This window comes from Aethalodelphis obliquidens, unplaced genomic scaffold (genome assembly GCF_003676395.1).
Source record: "Aethalodelphis obliquidens isolate GAN/ISIS:26980383/991018 unplaced genomic scaffold, ASM367639v1 scaffold5, whole genome shotgun sequence".
NCBI lineage: Eukaryota > Metazoa > Chordata > Mammalia > Artiodactyla > Delphinidae > Aethalodelphis > Aethalodelphis obliquidens.
This window is the reverse complement of record NW_020837949.1, coordinates 24206944-24226163: the sequence shown is the minus strand read 5'-3', so window position 1 is coordinate 24226163 and position 19220 is coordinate 24206944. Positions and strand designations below refer to the sequence as shown.

General features: G+C 38.7%; 1 non-coding gene across 1 annotated transcript; it reads right to left on the bottom strand.

The window, feature by feature from the left end:
- Positions 1-13284: 13284 nt before the first annotated feature.
- Positions 13285-13391, bottom strand: LOC113618627 (U6 spliceosomal RNA). Its single transcript, XR_003432061.1, has one exon. It is a non-coding gene; the product is annotated as a U6 spliceosomal RNA (small nuclear RNA).
- Positions 13392-19220: the final 5829 nt, after the last annotated feature.

Sequence of the window (19220 nt, the reverse complement as noted above, 5' to 3'; positions counted from 1 at the left end):
TGGGATGGGAGATATAATCATGAACAAAAAACATGACCTCTGCCCTCAAGGAGTTTACAGTCTAGTACAGTTGCTGTCTCCCTACAGATCACATGAAATCTACTGTTTCCATGCATGTGCCTTCATTAATTTACTTTCTGATTAAAAATGTCAAAATAATTAAAACAGAAAAAACATTTTCCTTCTATTAAACATTCATCAGAAATATCATGATTATCAGCTTAGAAGGACTCAATTTACATAATCTGAGAAACCATATTCTACCAAAATACATCACTGCTTATATTTATGGAGTTAGTACAAATATACATAATATGTAAGAATGTTCTTTGCTATGATTAATTTATATAGACAAATTAATTTGCATGAAATGTGACTCATTAAGAGAATATAATTACTTGAATAATCAAAAATTATTTATGAACGTTAATTAGCTGGCGTTTTGCAGTTTTCAGATAGATACTATGGTCTAGATCAGCATTAGAAACATTTGTGGTTAGTAGTCTGGTTCTTACGTACCCCAGTAGTTTGATTTGCTGCAAAATTAAATTTACAGTTGAGCTGGAAGTTTGGTAGTAGGATTTAGGTTAGGAGCTGGAAAAAATTTTATAAGATTAAGTCATGTGATTTAGTTGACTGACGTTACCAAGAATAACATATGAAAACTGTGAAGACAGAATCTATGAAGCCTTAAGTTCCTGCCATATACAAAGCCACATGATGAGGAGATGAATTCCTATATTCTTGCAGGCCTATTCAGAATTGTTTGCAGGTAAAACGACTCCTGCCTTTGTAATCGTGGTTGATTAAACCAGTCATCATTTCACGAGTCACAGGCAACATTATACAGTCTGGCACACACTAGGCACCCGATGAACATTTTTAAATGAATGAACAAATGGGCAGAAGTGGAAGTAAACTCAGAATTAGCATAACAGGGGTTAAAAAGAAGAGAAAGTGACCCACCCATTAACTCATTCAATAAATATTTTCTCATCTCTATAATTAAATCAGGCACTGTACGTCAGATACTCTTCCAAGGTATATAGGTGTAAGCAAGACCAGACATGATCGTACTACCCCTCAAGAAGTTTAGTCTAACTGAAAAGACAGATACTAATCAAAAGCCGCCCATTAAAATGCAAATATAATATGCATAATATGAGAAGTGGCATGATAAGATGTATGGTGCTACGAGAGGGTCTAACAGAGGGGTCTGACCTTGTCAGGGAGGTCAGGGAAGCCTTGCTAAAGGACATGATGACAAATAATTACCCAGACGAAGTGAGGCTGAAGGAGCGTTCCAGTCACAGGGTCTGGCAGGTGCAAAGGTCTCATGGAAGAATGAGGACCAGTACGCCTTTGCACAGGAGGCATGGTGTGAGATGAGGCTGGAAAGACCCCTGTAGGCCATGAGTGGTGGTCCTTTAGTCTTAAAAGCAAGTAAAAGCATCCCAGTGTGTAACAAGATTAGGGATTTAATCATTACACTCAAACATGCACACAAAACATGGTGTCATCATGTTACGTGTGTGTCTATATACAATGTGTGTATATATACATATACATATATATATATTTATTTTTTTTTATTTTTTATTTTTTTTTGCGGTACGCGGGCCTCTCAGTGCTGTGGCCTCTCCCATTGCAGAGCACAGGCTCCGGACGTGCAGGCTCAGCGGCCATGGCTCACGGGCCCAGCCACTCCGCGGCACATGGGATCTTCCCGGACCAGGGCACGAACCCGTGTCCCCTGCGTTGGCAGGCGGACTCTCAACCACTGCGCCACCAGGGAAGTCCTACTGTCTTTTTTTATTATTATTATTATAAACATCTTAGTTGGAGTGCAGTGGTATCTCATTGTGGTTTTGATTTGCATTTATCCGATAGCTAATGATGTTGAGCATATTTTCATGGGTTTATTGGCCATTTGTGTATCTTTTCTGAAGAAATACCATGCCTGACTTTTGAATATCCTATTAGACTTTCATAAAGGTAAAATATTGTTTATAATTATCTAAGCCTAGAATTTAACTCCAGGTCACATACAATCATGAAATATTTTTGCATGGTTTTAATATATGGTAAATTCAAGGAATGCAACTACCATGTAAATTGAGTATCGATTATACCATGTTATATTCAGAAGCTTAGCAAGATCTGTTCATTATTTCAGAGCACATGATCAGTGGCAGTGCCCTCATGGCATTTGAATTGCTGGTGTAACATGCCTTTCTGTATCAGTCTGCGCTTGTTGCTGTGACATGCAAATAAGTATTCAAGGGAATTTGAGACTCCTTTTAATAGATTTAGAAACATAGGCATCTCAATGCATGTTAACAATAAGGGTTGTTTGTAAATATTCTATGTTATTTCTAACTTATGTATTTTAATGTTGTGTAACACAGTGTTATCTATGCTGTGAAAATTACATATTAAAATTATGTAATTCATAATGTTCTGTTGTTTTTCGATCTTACTTCATGTTCCCAGAAGCCTGTCAAACAACCCTCTTGGTAGTCTCTTCTAATACGGTATTATTTCCAGTCTACCTTCTTCCTCTTCGCCTAAGGATGTAGTATCCAAGGTCTTTTTAAATACCAAAGATTGAGTGCACTGGGATTTTAAGACAGGAGACATGTTTTGTGTGTGTGTGTGTGTGTGTGTGTGTGTGTGATATTTCATCACTGTCTATCTGATGTCATAATAAAGGGAATTATTCTACATTGTACTAACAAATAAGACCAAACTCGCATGTACAAACATCCTATAGTACTTCCTCATTTTCTCCATTTCCACTGTCTGTAATTTGTCTTGGCTGTTAACTACACTTCAGTCATGGTTATTTCCCTCTTTCTCTTATCATATACAAATAAGTCTGATCCATAATACGTATCCTAATTCTAGTTTATACTTTCATTTCCACTTGTACTTCTGCTCTTTCATTTTCCTGTATTTCTTGTACAGAGGAATTTCTTACTTCTGTCAAATTCAAACTTTTTCATTGTAACAAGACTCAAGCATCTGACCCCTACACGATATCTTCTAGTCTAGACATGCCCAGGCATTTACACATTGAAAGATTTATTATTTTATAGTAAATTACTTCCCCTTTGTTTCCCCTTTATATTAGGTATAGGTTATTATATTGATTTTTTTGGAATTCTATGTGGATAAATTTATATTACCTATGACTTTCATTTCAGGATAATGAAGGAGGAATTACACAATATTCGTTATGGAAATGGGATACTGGATCTGAGAGGGTTGAGACGCACTGCTCTACATCATATCCTCCTCCACCCAGGGCAGCAAGCCTCACGGCCTGGCTATCATCCGAGGCCTGGCTAGCTTCTCTACACTACGGCAGGCTCTATGCTCTCAAGTGAGTAGGCTTGGTTCTTCATATGCTAAAAGAATTTAGATGATCATCTCTAGCCCAAGCCTGGTTTCAAGATTAAAGAAGTCAGGTAACTTCCCTCTCATCCCCAGAGCAGTAAACCTCAAGCCTCATCCTCAAACGCAGAAGATGATAAAACTCATGATTTAAAGGACAAATTAAAATGTGCTATTTTAATTATTGTTAACTATAAATATTTAAAGCAAGATAGGAGGTAACATAATGATGTTTGGGTTCTATAAACTCCAGATGCTGTGCAGATAATTGACTGTGAGAAGCTCATCTATTGACTCAAGAGAAACACAACAGCTTTTCTGGTTTTCTATGAAATCTAGTGCAAATGTGGCCAGTGTTCCCCCATGCTCTCCCATGGGCCGGGTATCATTAAATTAATCCTTTATCACTTAAGGTCTTCTGGGACCTTACAGGACCACAGCATAATAGTGTAATGTACAAAGATGTCAAACATATAGTTGGGGAGTGGCTTAATATCTTCAGAATCTAATTCCTTTATATCTTAACTTTATGTATTGATTGTCTCCAAGTAGTGTGGTTGCTCAGCTGTGGTCTTGGTCCCTGCAGCTTCTAGCTAATAAAGGCAGGTCTTAGAATAGGAGTCCAGGTGCTGCTTCATGAACTGGAAAACATGGAGGCTTAATGCATTCTTGCTTTCTCTCTCTGAAGTCTCCCATTTTATTTTAATTTTAATCTATGATTTCATGAAGTTGAGTTAGATCCAATATCAAGACATCTCATATTATCATGGGGCATTATAGCAACGAGAGTCACATTGGTCCATGTGAATTGTTTAATGAACCTTGTATCATTGATCCAGCCACCAATATAGCTATGACATTCCAGACTGGAGAGAAGGAAAGAGTCATCAACTGTCTTAAATTATTTGGCAGAGGAGGTGAGTATAAATTGTGCAGGATGGAATACGTAAGTCAAGATCGCCAAAAGAAAGAGTATAATGTATTAGGGATCCACCATGCTCCAGTAGGACCTCATCTTTATCGTTACTCGGCAAAACTCTATTTCTAAGTAAGGTCACATTCTCATATATAGAACAGACTTGTGGTTGTCAAGGGGGAGGGGGTTGGGGGAGGGATGGAGTGGGAAGCTGGGGTTAACAGATGTAAGCTATTTTATATAGAATGGATAAACAACAAGGTCCTACTGTATAGATATCCTATGATAAACCATAATGGAAAAGAATATAAAAACTGTATATATATGTATAACTGAATCACTTTGCTGTACAGCAGAAATTAACGCAACATTGTAAATCAACTATACTTCAGTTTTTTAAAAAACTCAAAAAATAAATAAATAAATAGTCACATTCTGAGGTACTAGGGGTTAGGACTTCAACATATAATTCTGGAGTGGGAGGGGGGACGCAATTCAACCCATAACGTTTACCTTTTTTCTTAAAGCAATAATGCTTTGCCTGTGAAATTACGGCTGTGGGAAAGGAAGTAAAATAGTGGTACTGATGAGTGGTACGACTTCTAGCTTCAATTTCTAAGTCCTCCTGCTTATTTTTCTTCTTGATTTTGAGGGAGAAAAATACCAGAAATCTTGGACAACTGTAAGTGCCCTTAAGTCATCTTGAGGGCTTTTCATGCGAAATAATATAATAGCAATAGAGATACAACTACTTGTCATAGAAGAACATGCAAAATTACCAGCCAAACTTTACAGTGACAAGAAATTGTTACTTTTAGATTTGAGCATATAAACACTGCTGATATACACCTCAGCTTCCTGCTGCCATTTTCCTCAAGATAAAGAATCTTCAAAGCAAAACCCAACCTAAGCAAAATTACGAAGTAAAGGAGACTTGCCTTTTGGCCATTCCCTTCTCTTCCTCCCCTGTTTCCTCCCTTTCAGGCACTTCACTGTGTCGTATTTGCCTTTCCTGGCCAGTATTGTCTAGGGTCCCGTAGACATTCTGCCATCTTTGCTGTTTGGCCCGTCCTGCCACGACCATTCAGGATTTGTTATGATGAATTTACCTGCAGAAATCTGCCAGTTCTGAATTTCCTCAGGATCAGACTCTTATTTTTATTTTTATCAAAATATATATCTTCTTTTTAAAATTTGTTTATTTAATTTTATTTTGGCTGCATTGGGTCTTTGTTGCTGTGCACAGGTTTTTCTCTAGTTGCGGTGAGCAGGGGCTACTCTTCGTTGTGGTGCATGGGCTTCTCATTGTAGTGGTTTCTCTTGTTGCAGAGCATGGGCTCTAGGTGCGCGGGCTTCAGTAGCTGTGGCATGCAGGCTCAGTAGTTGTGGCTCACGGGCTCTAGAACGCAGGCTCAGTAGTTGTGGCACATGGGCTTAGTTGCTCCAAGGCATGTGGGATCTTCCTAGACCAGGGCTTGAACCCGTGTCCCCTGCATTGGCAGGCAGATTCTTAACCACTGCACCACCAGAGAAGCCCCAGGATCAGGCTCTTTAAAATGCCATCTCTGATCACAATTTGCAAAACTAATGAATTTGATCCACGATAATGTGGTCATGGGAGACAGATGAAGAATCTTTCCATCCCTTGTAGGTAAATCTATATTGAAAAAGAAAAACACCTTTGAAACAATGGCAGATGCCTCTGTTGTATAATTCAGCATAGTGGCTTCTATCAGGATTCTCAGGCAGGGAGAGCTACATAATTTGCATGATCCAGTGCAAACTGAAAATGCAGGGCCCCAGAACCAGTCCCAGCTCACAGGGGACAGGCAAGTTCCAAAGGATTATAACTTCCACACCAGTACATGCTCAGCACCTGGATTAGGGATGTTCAAGAGGGCCCTCCGAGTCACCTGCCAAATGTACAGGGTGCTGCCGCCCCAGGACACTACAGGTCACGCTCCAGACTCTGACCTTCCTTGCGCCTGCACCTAGGCCACCACCAGGGGCAGAAGTGGGCAACAGAATGCAGGTTTCCCCACTCTGCTGCCACCACCTGGTTGCTAGGTCACGTAGAGGGTGACAGTGGTCATGGGGTGAGAGTGGGGAGGAGGAAAAGCATGCCCAAGGCACCAGTGGGCAGGAAGCAGGCAGCCAAGAACCTCCGCCAGGTCAGAGGGGGGCAGGTGTGTGAGCCAAGGCTCCGAGTCCCCAGAGAATGGTTCATTGTCCCAGCAGACTTCACTTAGAAACCACAAATTCAAAGATAAAATTACTAAAGAGTTTCAAGACAGTAGCCACAGAGCATTAAACCCTAAATGCAGTGGCTCCATAGACAAGGGAGCAGTATTTTCATGCAAGTAGATATTTGTAGTGGTCCTTAATCACATGGCATTATAAGGACACCAAGACATAGTGCAAACAGCATAGGATTTGGAATGAAAAGATCCAGATTTGTGTCCTGAGTTGCTGGTTTACTAACCAAAGGAGATTATTATTATTGAACTTTTCAAAACCATGCTTTTATCACGTATGATGGTATTGTAAAGTGGTATCCTACAAGGTTAAATTCAATAAGGTTTGTGTGACAGAGACGATCAGCTAGCCACCAAAATCCATCTTTGGGTACACAGCTAGATGACATTTCCTTGTCTTTCTTACAGATAGCTGGAGCCATCTGACTAAGTTCTCTCCAACAGAATGTGAGCAGAAGTGATATATGCCACTCCCAGCCAGGTCCTGAAAATCTCCCACAGCTGTTTCGCTACACCCTTCCCATCCTGTAGGCTGGTTGTAAACGATGGTAAGGTCCTAGAAGCAGGAATTCTTAACCTGGGGTCCGTGGAGTCCCAAAGGATCCACGAATAGAACTCAGGGAATCTGATTTAGATGAGGAATATCTTTAAATCTTTATTTCCACTAACCTCTATTTGAAATGCTGCATTTCCTTTCACTGTTAATGTAGGCAACAAAGCACAGTACTATGAGCTGTAACTGACCCTTTCACCAATAAAAGTCACCAATACTACAGTTGTTGGAGAAATCTGAAATACAATGTATGCTCATCACTACTTTGATAGTATAGTCATCCTTAGACCCACTGCTAGATCTTCTTATTTAATGCATTAATTAAAAGCACATATACTACTCCATCACAAATTAGCTCTTTTAATACTTTAATAATGATATTTCAACATATAAATTTCATTATGTAATCTTAAATATTTTATTTTATGCATTTGTAACATTATTCCAAGAAAGAAGTTTGCAGGCTCAACCAGACTGTCTAAGTGGCCCATGACACAAAAAATTTAGGACCCTGGTAGGATTATGCTAAGGAGGAAAAAAAAAATCTAAACATGAAAAGCTATTTACTATGTGATCCCATCTATAAGACATTCTGGAAAACGCAAATTTATAAGGATAGAAATCAGTGGGGAAGGGAAGGAGATTGACTACAAAGGGGCACAAGGGTACTTCTGGATTGATGGACATGTTCTAGATCTCAAATGTGACAGTGGTTATGCAACTGTACGTATTCATCAAAACCCACTGAACTGTACACCTAAGAAGGGAGAAATTCACTATATGTAAATTATACCTAAATAAACCTGACTTAAAAAGAAAAAAAAAAAAAAACCCTGCTAGAGGACAGCAGAGCCACAGAGGAAAGGAGCCTTCATGAAGACATGGAGGAGAGTCACCCACTGGCCCGTACAACTGCCCAGGGCTGTCCTGTGAGAGAGAAAGAAACTTCTGTTGTGTTGAGTCCAGGCTTGGGCCTATTTGTTACCACAGTTTAGACCACCCTGACACATTTAGTATAAGTATTTGCTACACTGTAACACATAATACAAATGTTGGAATGAGAATATTTGAGTGCAAGTCCCCACGATGTTACTTCGGAGGTTTTGCAAAATTTGGACAATCACTTGACTTCTCTGAACTTTAATTTCTTCATCATGGAATGGATAGATTGATTATACCCCCTTGCATTATGTTGTGAAGATGAGAAACAATACAGATCTTAGCCTAGAGCACCCAATAAGTGAAGAACTGTTAAGTAGTCACCTATTCTGATTATGTTTGGAGCACTACCCAATGCATTTGTAGTCCCAGCCCTACAAAATCTAGCATTACACCTTCCTTTGCAAAGCTATTTCTTGCAATGTAGGCCCCCCTCTTTAGCAAGTGACTTTCAGATCTCATAATTAGATGGGATGTTCAAGACCATATAACCCATTCCTTTTGCTTCCTATTTCCGCTTAGGGGAACAAAACTAAAGTAACAGTATAGCTTTAGGCTCTGAGACACAGAATTGGCAACTAAGACCCAGAGATGAAAGAAAAGGTCCAGAAAGACCCCACATTCTGAGTCAAAGCCACAGCTATTGAGGAGGAGGCAGCATCCCATGGGGCTTGTGGAGAGCTGCCGTTCTGGAAGAACTGAGGGAAGAACTGGAAGAGAGGAGATCATGACTTGGGAGACTACAGCTTCATTGAAATGAGGCTATTCTCTTCCTTTACCGCCTGCAAACCAAAGAAAGGTGATAATAAAAGTAGAGGATTCCCAAACTCTCATCCCCAACTACAGTGGGGGCTACAGATGAGTATCTTATCTACGAGTGGATCAAGGACCAGAATGGCCAAGTGCCTGATGCCACGTCAGAGAATGATGATAGATCTGAGAGAAGGTTTGTCTGGGAGAGGCAACCTGAATTTCCACTCTTTGGAGAAACAAGGATTCTCGAGTGCCTGTGGGTCAAGATGACACTGATGAAGGGGTCTATACGTCTGAGCCACCTCACTTTTACTGAACTGAACAATCACCCAACAGTTATGGGACTCCAAGTCATGTGGATCCCAAGTGAAGTGGCAGGGGCTGTGGCCATGGTGGCTGGAACCCAAGCCAGAACCCCCCAAAACTAGGGACCGTGCAAAGAGGAGGCCCCTATCAGCACCCTTCAAAGAATCAACAAACATACCACAGAGAGAATAGCATTTGGTTGCTACCACAAAATGCAAATGTACGAGTGCCAGTCACAATTGGCAGAGTAGTAGCTGCTACTTCATTATAGGCCATTCTATAAGGAGACCCCTGCCTCTGCCTTTCCTACTTGCTCCCCACCCCAGCACCATAGGGGAAGCAGTGAGAAGGTAGGAGTGAGGGCAGGTGCCTCAGAGAGTGTCCACCATGTGCTCTCAGCCTGCTCCAGTCGGCTGGCCTACAAACCACTGCTCCAGCTTCTACCACCACCAACAACCACTACTATTCCCCTTACCACCACTCTGCCCACCACCATCACGACCAGTAGCAAGCAGCTAGAGCCAAAAGTCTTACCTGTATGGGCAGGGGTATGGCTAGAGATTTGGGCCAAGTATGAGTTTTATATACATATATATTTTTTACGTTTGAATGTATATGAGTTTAATATTTTTAAATGGATAGTACTGCCCTTAAAACACGATCGATGAACTAGCCTAATAACTCTGTGTCTTTGAAGTTGTGGAATTGCACTGAAATGCCTCAAAGGAGCCCATTACTCAGAGGCAGAGCATAACTTGAGAAGGTAAAATCATTTCATGATTATGCCCACAATGAATTGAAACTTTTGATAAAATGAATAATAAATTGACATTTTTTGAGCACCAAGTACATCCCAAGCACTGTTTATTAAACATGATCTTTTTCACACCCGAGAGAACTTCCTCGCTGAAATAGCTCCCAAGCCAAGGTAAGCTGACGTATTCTTCCCAACTCCAATGACAAAAGTATTGGTTTGCAATAGACTGTGTTTCAATACATTTTAACAAGTACACTTACTGATCTGGAAATCATTAGTGTGTCATGAATTAAGAGCATGAGGTAGAAACAAAAGGTATCAGGGATCTCAGAGCTTTGCCAGGCAACTGCCCACGAGGGCATTCATTTATCAGTCAATACATGCCCACATAGCAGAAAATACGGAATGTGAAAATTGTTTCTTGCCACTAATGTATTTAATCTGTGGGTGATCAGTATCCCTTTGCAGAAAGTGAGGCCATCAGTTCTGAGGCAGATGTTGGCACAAAAAACAAAGCCACAACCAATATTAACACCATTGAATAAGCCAGATATTATGAAGCCAGGCTAGTAATTCTCAGAAAACAAGACAGGATTATGTAAATCTGTGAGCATTTAAAATGTACATTCTCATCTCATTAATAATTTCCTTACATTGTTTACATGTTGAAATGATTTTAAATATATCGGGTTAAATGAAATATATTATTAAAATGGAAAAAATTTAAAAATAAAATGTACATTCTCATGTTAAACAGTGGTTTGAGAATTATTTTCTTTGACATGATTGATACCACTACTTCCCTCTGGGTTTCAGTGGTGGTGATGGTGGTAGAGTTTTTGATTTCTTTTGTTTTTGACTACCCAAGGTTCACCATGAAATGACTCACCAAAACAAAAACTGAAAACCCAAAAATAAAGATCAATTCATCACAATTCTTCATCAAACCCAGTAGGACAAAAAGGCCCAAATTGCGTGCTTAGCCATTGTTATGAGCTGAATTGTTTCCCTTCAAAATTCCTGTGTTATTCCTGGCACCCCAGAATGTGACTGTATTTGGAGATAGGGTCTTTAAAGAGATAATTAAGTTAAAATGAGGTCATTAGGGTGGGCCCTAATCCAATACGACTGGTTTCCTTACAAGAAGAGGAAATTTGGACACAAACACACACAGAGGAAAATACCACGTGAAGATACAGGGAGAAGACAGCCACCTACAAGAGAAAGAGAAGGGCCTCAGAAGAAACCAACCTGCTGACACCCTGATGCCTCCAGAACTATGAGAAAATTAATTTCTGTTGTTTAAGCCACCAGTCTGTGGTACTTTGTTACGGCAGCCCTGAGACTAATACAGCCATCATTATTTTTCAACTATATATTTTACTTAAAATCATAGCACTGTGCCTAAAGCATCAATTAAGTGCCACAGTATCAATTATCCAGGCCAACCCTATCATTCTATGTATAGTAATAATAACTAGCGGTATTGGGTGCCTACAGTGTAGGACACTGGGACGGATATCTATATTCTGATATTTACATCAACCCTGTTCAGTGTATGCATTGCTATTGTCCCCATTTTTACAGATTCCCAGAGCCAGTGACTATCAGAAACCCGGGTTCAAACCCAGGACTGCTTGACACCAAAGTCCTAAACTCTTGGACATTACACCAGAATGAGTTTACCAATTTGCCTACTGTTAATCAATTTGCCTGCTGTTCTGACTCACAGCAGAACTAGAGCTGGAATGGCGGTCACCTGACTCCCAAACCAGTATCCTGCCTCGATGACTGCAAGACATTTTGAAACACAAAATTTTACAGAGTTCTAGCATCAGTGCAGGGTGGCCTGGCAAAGGGCTGAGACCCACTGGACCTCTTGTTCCTGTCTCATACTCTGCAGATGCTCTACACAGCATCAGAAGATTGGAAAATGGGTGAGGCTTCTGGACTAGGAACGTCTGTGAGGGATGCTGATCGTGGGTAAGAGAAGAGGGAGAGCCATGCTGATGAGGTTTAGGGGGGTTGGGTTTATTTATTTTTTTAAGAAAGGCAGACTGCCACTTGCAGAGCCCTCGTTAGGATGTATCTGGAGTCCTGGTAGGTTGACTGCCCTATGTTGTCCTACAAATGGACCATGAGAGCTTGCTAGGAGGTCCTAGCAGGAGAGCACAGCTACTGCCTGCACTTGAAGGAAGAAAGATCCACCTCTATCAGGGAAGGTTGCCCTCCTCCACCAGCATGCAGCTTCAGGAGGGATACACGTGATGGAGTGGGCAGGGAGGAAGAGGACAGTTGCTTAGCCAGCCAGATCAGCCCAATCAACCCTGGCAATCAAAGGGGTGACAGATGTTGCCGCCAGATCGCCCTCACATGCAAGATTTAGAGTTTGAAGAGGAAAACTAAAATAGTTGGGGTTTAGAACATGAGAAACAGAAATTTTCACCATACATAACATTTATAAGCTTTTATAGGCAATCTGCATGTAAATAGGAAATTCTAGAATTTCGGAGGTTTTCTTTTGATGAAATTGCTTTTCCTCTCTCATGCCTGTAGAGATCTACGTTGAACTCCTGTAGTTCATACTCGAGCTTGTTTCTGACGTACTCATTCTGACATACTCAAAATCAGACTACAAAATTTCATGTTAAAAGTCCTAAATAAAACCTAGAGCTCATCACTGCAGTGTGAAATATCCCAAATGGAAGATGCTAAATTGTAAGGATGAAACTCTTTCTGCAGTGTTAAGGGAAAACTGCCTTTTCTAAACTGTCTTCATGTAAGTAGCCTCTGTATCAGTGGTTCTCAAAGTGTGGTTCCCCAGGCCAGTGGCGCTAGCATCACCTGGGGTGGGGACTTGTTAGAAATGCAGTCTCAAGCCCCAACCCAGATGTACTGAATCAGAAACTCAGAAATCTGTGTTTATAAGCCTGCCCAGGTGATTCTGATGAGTACGTATGTTTTGCAACCACTGGTCTATAATAAATTTTTTTTTATTGGAGTATAGTTGCTTTACAATATTGTGTTAGTTTATAATGTACAGCTATACATATACATATATCCCCTCTTTTTTGGATTTCCTTCACCACAGAACACTGAGTAGAGTTCCCTGTGCTATGCAGTAGGTTCTCATTAGTTATCTATTTTATACATAGTATCAGTAGTATATATATATATGTCAATCCCAATCTCCCAATCTTCCCACCCACACCCCCTTTCCCGCTTGGTATCTATACGTTTGTTCTCTACATCTGTGTCTCTATTTCTGCTTTGTAATTAAGATTGTCTATACCAATTTTTTCAGATTCCACATATATGCATTAATATACGATATTTGTTTTTCTCTTTCTGACTTACTTCACTCTGTATGGCAGTCTCTAGGTCCATCCATGTCTCTATAAATGACCCAAAAAACATGGAACGCTTCACGAATTTGCATGTCATCCCTGCACAAGGGCCATGCTAATCTTCTCTGTATTGTTCCAATTTTAGTATATGTGCTGCCAAAGCGAGCACTAATAAATATTTTTTAAACTTTGAAAAAGTCTTAAATACTGAACTCTAAAATCTTTAATCAGTAAAATGATTTAAAAAGGAGAGTTGTCAGAATGACCCAAGTAATTACTAAATCATGTTCTGTCAAAGACTCAACACCACCTATTGAAGCGATGCCTGGCCTCTTAGGTACCTTTCAATACCTAGAGTCCGTGAGCATTGAGAGAGAACAATCTCCTCATTGAATAATTGCATAATTACAAATAATTGGTACTTCAGTTTTTCACAAAGTTTTGATTTCCCATTCTCTTAAAATTAAGATTGTCATTCCTATGAAAATATCCTCCTGAACCATAACTTATTCCATTTAGCATTCTCAAATCTAAATAAGGAATACACCAAAATGTTAAAAGTGGTTCTCTCTGGGCAGAGGAATTATGGATGAATTTTATTCTGGTCTTTATACTGTTGTATTAATATTTTTTTTAAAAAAAATTAAGGTAAAGTTAGATAAGCATATGAGGTTCTAGTAAACCTGAGAGAAATCCATTATTATAATGTTTGCAGCCAGATCCACCATTTATAGGTAAAGAAAGATTTTTATAAATTGACATAGAATGTATTTTCAATAAAGATTGAACAGAGACATTTTTCCTATCACTTTTCTCTTTTCCTTCTAACATGTGACAGATGGACTGACTATATTACATGGCAATTAGGAATTATTCTCGCGAAAAAGTCAAAATAGATTTATCTTAATTGTAACAAGAGTTTTTTTTAATGTTGAAATGTTTTCTACTCTAAGTAAAGAGTATGCTTTGGAATCTACAGAGAAAATCTTTTTATAATACAGAGAGTCACTGTACATAACCCCTTGTCATGCTTAATGGTCCTCAGTTCCATGGGCTGTTACTCTCTTTGGTTGATTGGCAGTTATACTGTAGTGAAAAGAGATTCATATTTTAGCTACTCACTCTTTATTGCAGCAACTGAGATTGGAGTTTTTTATTTTCCTCGCTTTGATTCTTTAAGATGTGTTTTCCTCAACATAGATCTATTTTTTTCATTTTTAAATGTTTTTCATTTAAATTTCCCTTAGGTACTTCCTGTGAATTTTATGGGCCTCCTTTCTTATTATTGCTATAGCTGTCATTTCTGAAATCAATGAAGCATAGCCTTTTATAGGGCTGACATGTACCAATCTAGTGAGCTAGAAGAAAATCTAGCAGTTTATTTCTCTACAATTTTCTACCAAAATAATGACTCTGTATATAATGTTGTTAAACGAATTTTTTGAAATCCTAAGTACGGTCTTTCTTCTTTAGGTACATTTTTGTCACTTCCCATATACCGTGCTATTATCTTCGCACTGTGGTTTAGTAGAGGAAGCACAGAGTTAGAATCAAAAGCCCTGGATTAAGTTCAGTTTCCGCCACTTACTAATTCTATCAATCACTTAACTTCTTTGTATTCCACATTTTTCAGCTATAAAATGGAAGTGATATTAACTACATCACAAGGATTTAAAAATAAATAATAGTAAGACCATAAAATTTTAGAGTAATTATGGTTATTGTTTTCTGTCCTGACTGAAGTGCCCCAGGTAGCATGAAGTAACTAAAGAAGGGAATGGAAAGAGTGTAATTCAAAAGAAATAAAATTTGCCTTCAGAATTAAGCGTAGAACTTTTCTTGATCACATCCTTTCTGCCACATACACACCCTTCACTTACACACTCCGTGGTTTTTATCAGCTCACAGTGTTTTCCAGGTGGTTTGGTTGGGAAGGTTCTTAACCAGGCCTGGGAGGAGTTTCTATACTGAGTTTCTAGAGTGTGGTTGGAGGCTGGTGGTTAAAAAAAAAAAATCCTAGAAGGAAACAAAATCTAAACACTCCCTTAGCACTTCAACTGTCTGTTCAACCTGTAAATTCTCCCTCCAAAAATCACTGGTGCATCCTTTCCTCAAGCCACTTTGTGGATAAGATAGGGTTTCTGAAACGGGGTAAAAAGAGATGGATGGCTATGCAGGTGTACATTTAGGTATATATAGGGTCACTTAGTTTCCTGGGAATAAATGAAGTATTGAAAAGTAAGGAACAGATGGATCTTGTGAAATGGATGAAAGACACAGTCCCAGAGAAACCTCTGGACTTGAGAAGTCAGACAGGACCATGTATGCAGAAAGGTCTGACTCTTAGGGTAACCAGAGAAGGAGGACAAAAGTAACAGCTCTAGGCCGCTAACATGGGAATCTGAAATGGGTCTGACAATGACAGGGTGGCCCTGGTAAGAATAGATACAGGACGGATTTCTATGTAGTGGTTAGTCTCTCCTATTTCACTGCGCTCTTTCCTCTGCTAATTAAAACCTTTGTCCACCAGAGGATACTTCAGTTACCTTCTATTCTCTGTGTTAAAAATCTGTTTGATGTTTTCCCAGAATTAAGAAATTGTTTTGTACTAACTGCAATTAATAACAATGGAAAAGAGCATTCCTGCAAAAGTACAGATGGATTCTGTTTGCCTAAGAGAAGAGTAAGAAAACTCTATCACATTAAAGACTCAACTAGGTCACTGCAAACATGGCCCCTCAATTTACCCACCTATGTGCAGAAGATAATAATACTCATTTTATAAGGATGTTATGATAGTGAATGGGACTAATGCTTACACAGCACTGAAAATACTGAAGTCTAATTAATTTTATGCATTTTTCCATGATATTTGTGTATGTGTGTGTGTTTTATGAAAAACACCTTGTAAAGAAAAATGAGAATGTCCAGTTGGTTGGACCAAAAGACAGAGATTAAACTACTTCTTTTTTTTTAAGTTATAAGGAAGCATTACTATCATCTATTCTAAGAACTGCAAAGGGTTTTATGTTATTCAGAGACTAATGGAGCTACTCTATTTATTCTTTTATTAGGCCCCACCAATAGCAATAGAGAAAAATTAATTCCTTGACTCAGGAAAAATTTATTGAGCACCCATTAGGCATTATAATGGGCTCTGGAGATTTGATTTTTTAATAAGAAATGATTCCTATCCTTGAGAGAGAGAAGTCTATAAAGAAATTCTCATCTCAAACAATGAAAAAAATGTACTCATGCATTTCAAAGTTTATTCTGTGGCCTATGCAATAGAGATATAGTTTGCTCATAGAGAAGAATAATTCTGTCCCTCTACCACTATTAGTTTAAAAAACATCACACTTCTAGATCTAAACATTCCTGAAGATAAAACATTTCAAACTAAAAAAAAAAATTAATGTGATTTTCTAAAAAAAAAAAAAAATGTATGTGAAGTACACCAAGAAAGATGATTTAATAGATTATAAGTATTAATGTTGAATTAAATTTCAACTTTAATGCTATTGAAATAAAATCAAAGAATCCTCAGAGAACAAATTTTGCCACTGATACCATCATTCATGAAAATGAGCCATTAAAAAGTTGTAGTTTGATAGGCATTGCATTGAATCTGTAGATTGCTTTGGGTAGTATAGTCATTTACACAGTGTTGATTCTTCCAATCCAAGAACATGGTATATCTCTCCATCTGTTTGTATCATCTTTAATTTCTTCCATCAGTGTCTTATAGTTTTCTGCATACAGGTCTTTTGTCTCCTTAGGTAGGTTTATTCCTAGGTATTTTATTCTTTTTGTTGCAATGGTAAATGGGAGTGTTTCCTTAATTTCTCTTTCAGATTTTTCATCATTAGTGTATAGGAATGCAAGAGATTTCTGGGCATTAATTTTGTATCCTGCTACTTTACCAAATTCATTGATTAGCCCTAGTAGTTTTCTGGTAGCATCTTTAGGATTCTCTATGTTTAGTATCATGTCATCTACAGTGACAGTTTTACTTCTTCTTTTCCGATTTGGATTCCTTTTATCTATTTCTTCTCTGATTGCTGTGGCTAAAACTTCCAAAATTATGTTGAATAATAGTGGTGAGAGTGGACAACCTTGTCTTGTTCCTGATCTTAGTGGAAATGGTTTCAGTTTTTCACCACTGAGAATGATGTTGGCTATGGGTTTGTCATATATGGCCTTTATTATGTTGAGGTAAGTTCCCTCTATGCCTATTTTCTGGAGAGTTTTTACATAAATCGGTGTTGAATTTTGTCAAAAGCTTTTCCTGCATCTATTGAGATGATCACATGGTTTTTATACTTCAATTTGTTAACATGGTGTATCACACTGACTGATTTGCGTATACTGAAGAATCCTTGCATTCCTGGGATAATCCCCACTTGATCCCCATGGTGTATGATCCTTTTAATGTGCTGTTGGATTCTGTTTGCTAGTATTTTGTTGAGGATTTTTGCATCTATGTTCATCAGAGATATTGTTCTGTAGTTTGGCATTTTTCACAGAACTGGAACAAAAAATTTCACAATTGGTATGGAAACACAAAAGACCCTGAATAGCCAAAGCAACCTTGAGAAAGAAAAACAGAGCTGCAGGAATCAGGCTCCCTGACTTCGGACTATACTACAAAGCTACAGTAATCAAGACAGTATGGGACTGGCACAAAAACAGAAATATAGATCAATGGAGCAGGATAGAAAGCCCAGAGATACATCCATGCACATATGGTCACCTTATCTTTGATAAAGAAGGCAAGAATATACAATGGAGAAAAGACAGCCTCTTCAATAAGTGGTGCTGGGAAAACTGAACAGCTACATGTAAAAGAATGAAATTAGAACACTTCCTAACACCATACACAAAAATAAACTCAAAATGGATTAAAGACCTAAATGTAAGGCCAGACACTATAAAACTCTAGAGGAAAACATAGGCAAAACACTCTGTGACATAAATCACAGCAAGATCCTTTTTGGCCCACCTCCTAGAGAAATGGAAATAAAAACAAAAATAGAGAAATGGGACCTAATGAAACTTAAAAGTGTTTGCACAGCAAAGGAAACCATAAACAAGATGAAAAGAGAACCCTCAGAATGGGAGAATATATTTGTAAATGAAGCAAATGACAAAGGATTAATCTCCAAAATATACAAGCAGCTCATGCAGCTCAATCTCAAAAAAACAAACAACCCAATCCAAAAATGGGCAGAAGACCTAAATAGACATTTCTCCAAAGAAGATATACAGATTGCCAACAAACACACGAAAGGATGCTCAACATCATTAATCATTAGAGAAATGCAAATCAAAACTACAATGAGATATCATCTCATACCAGTCAGAATGGCCATCATCAAAAAATCTACAACAATAAATGCTGGAGAGGTTGTGGAGAAAAGGGAACCCTCTCGCACTGTTGGTGGGAATGTAAATTGATACAGCCACTACGGAGGCTCCTTAAAAAACTAAAAATAGAACTACCTTATGACCCAGCAATGCCACTACTGGGCATATACCCTGAGAAAACCATAATTCAAAAAGAGTCATGTACCACAATATTCATTGCAGCTCTATTTACAATAGCCAGGACATGGAAGCAACCTAAGTGTCCATCAACAGATGAATGGATAAAGAAGATGTGGCACATATATACAATGGAATATTATTCAGCCATAAAAAGGAACGAAATTGAGTTATTTGTAGTGAGGTGGATGGACCTGGAGTCTATCATACAGAGTGAAGTAAGTCAGAAAGAAGAAAACAAATACCATATGCTAACACATATATATGGAATCTTAAAAAAAGGGGAAAAAAAAGGTTCTGAAGAGCCTAGAGGCAGGACAGGAATAAAGACACAGACGTAGAAAATGGACTTGAGGACACGGGAAGGGGGAAGGGTAAGCTGGGACAAAGTGAGAGAGTAGCACTGAAATATATACACTACTAAATGTAAAAGACGTAGCTAGTGGGAAGCATC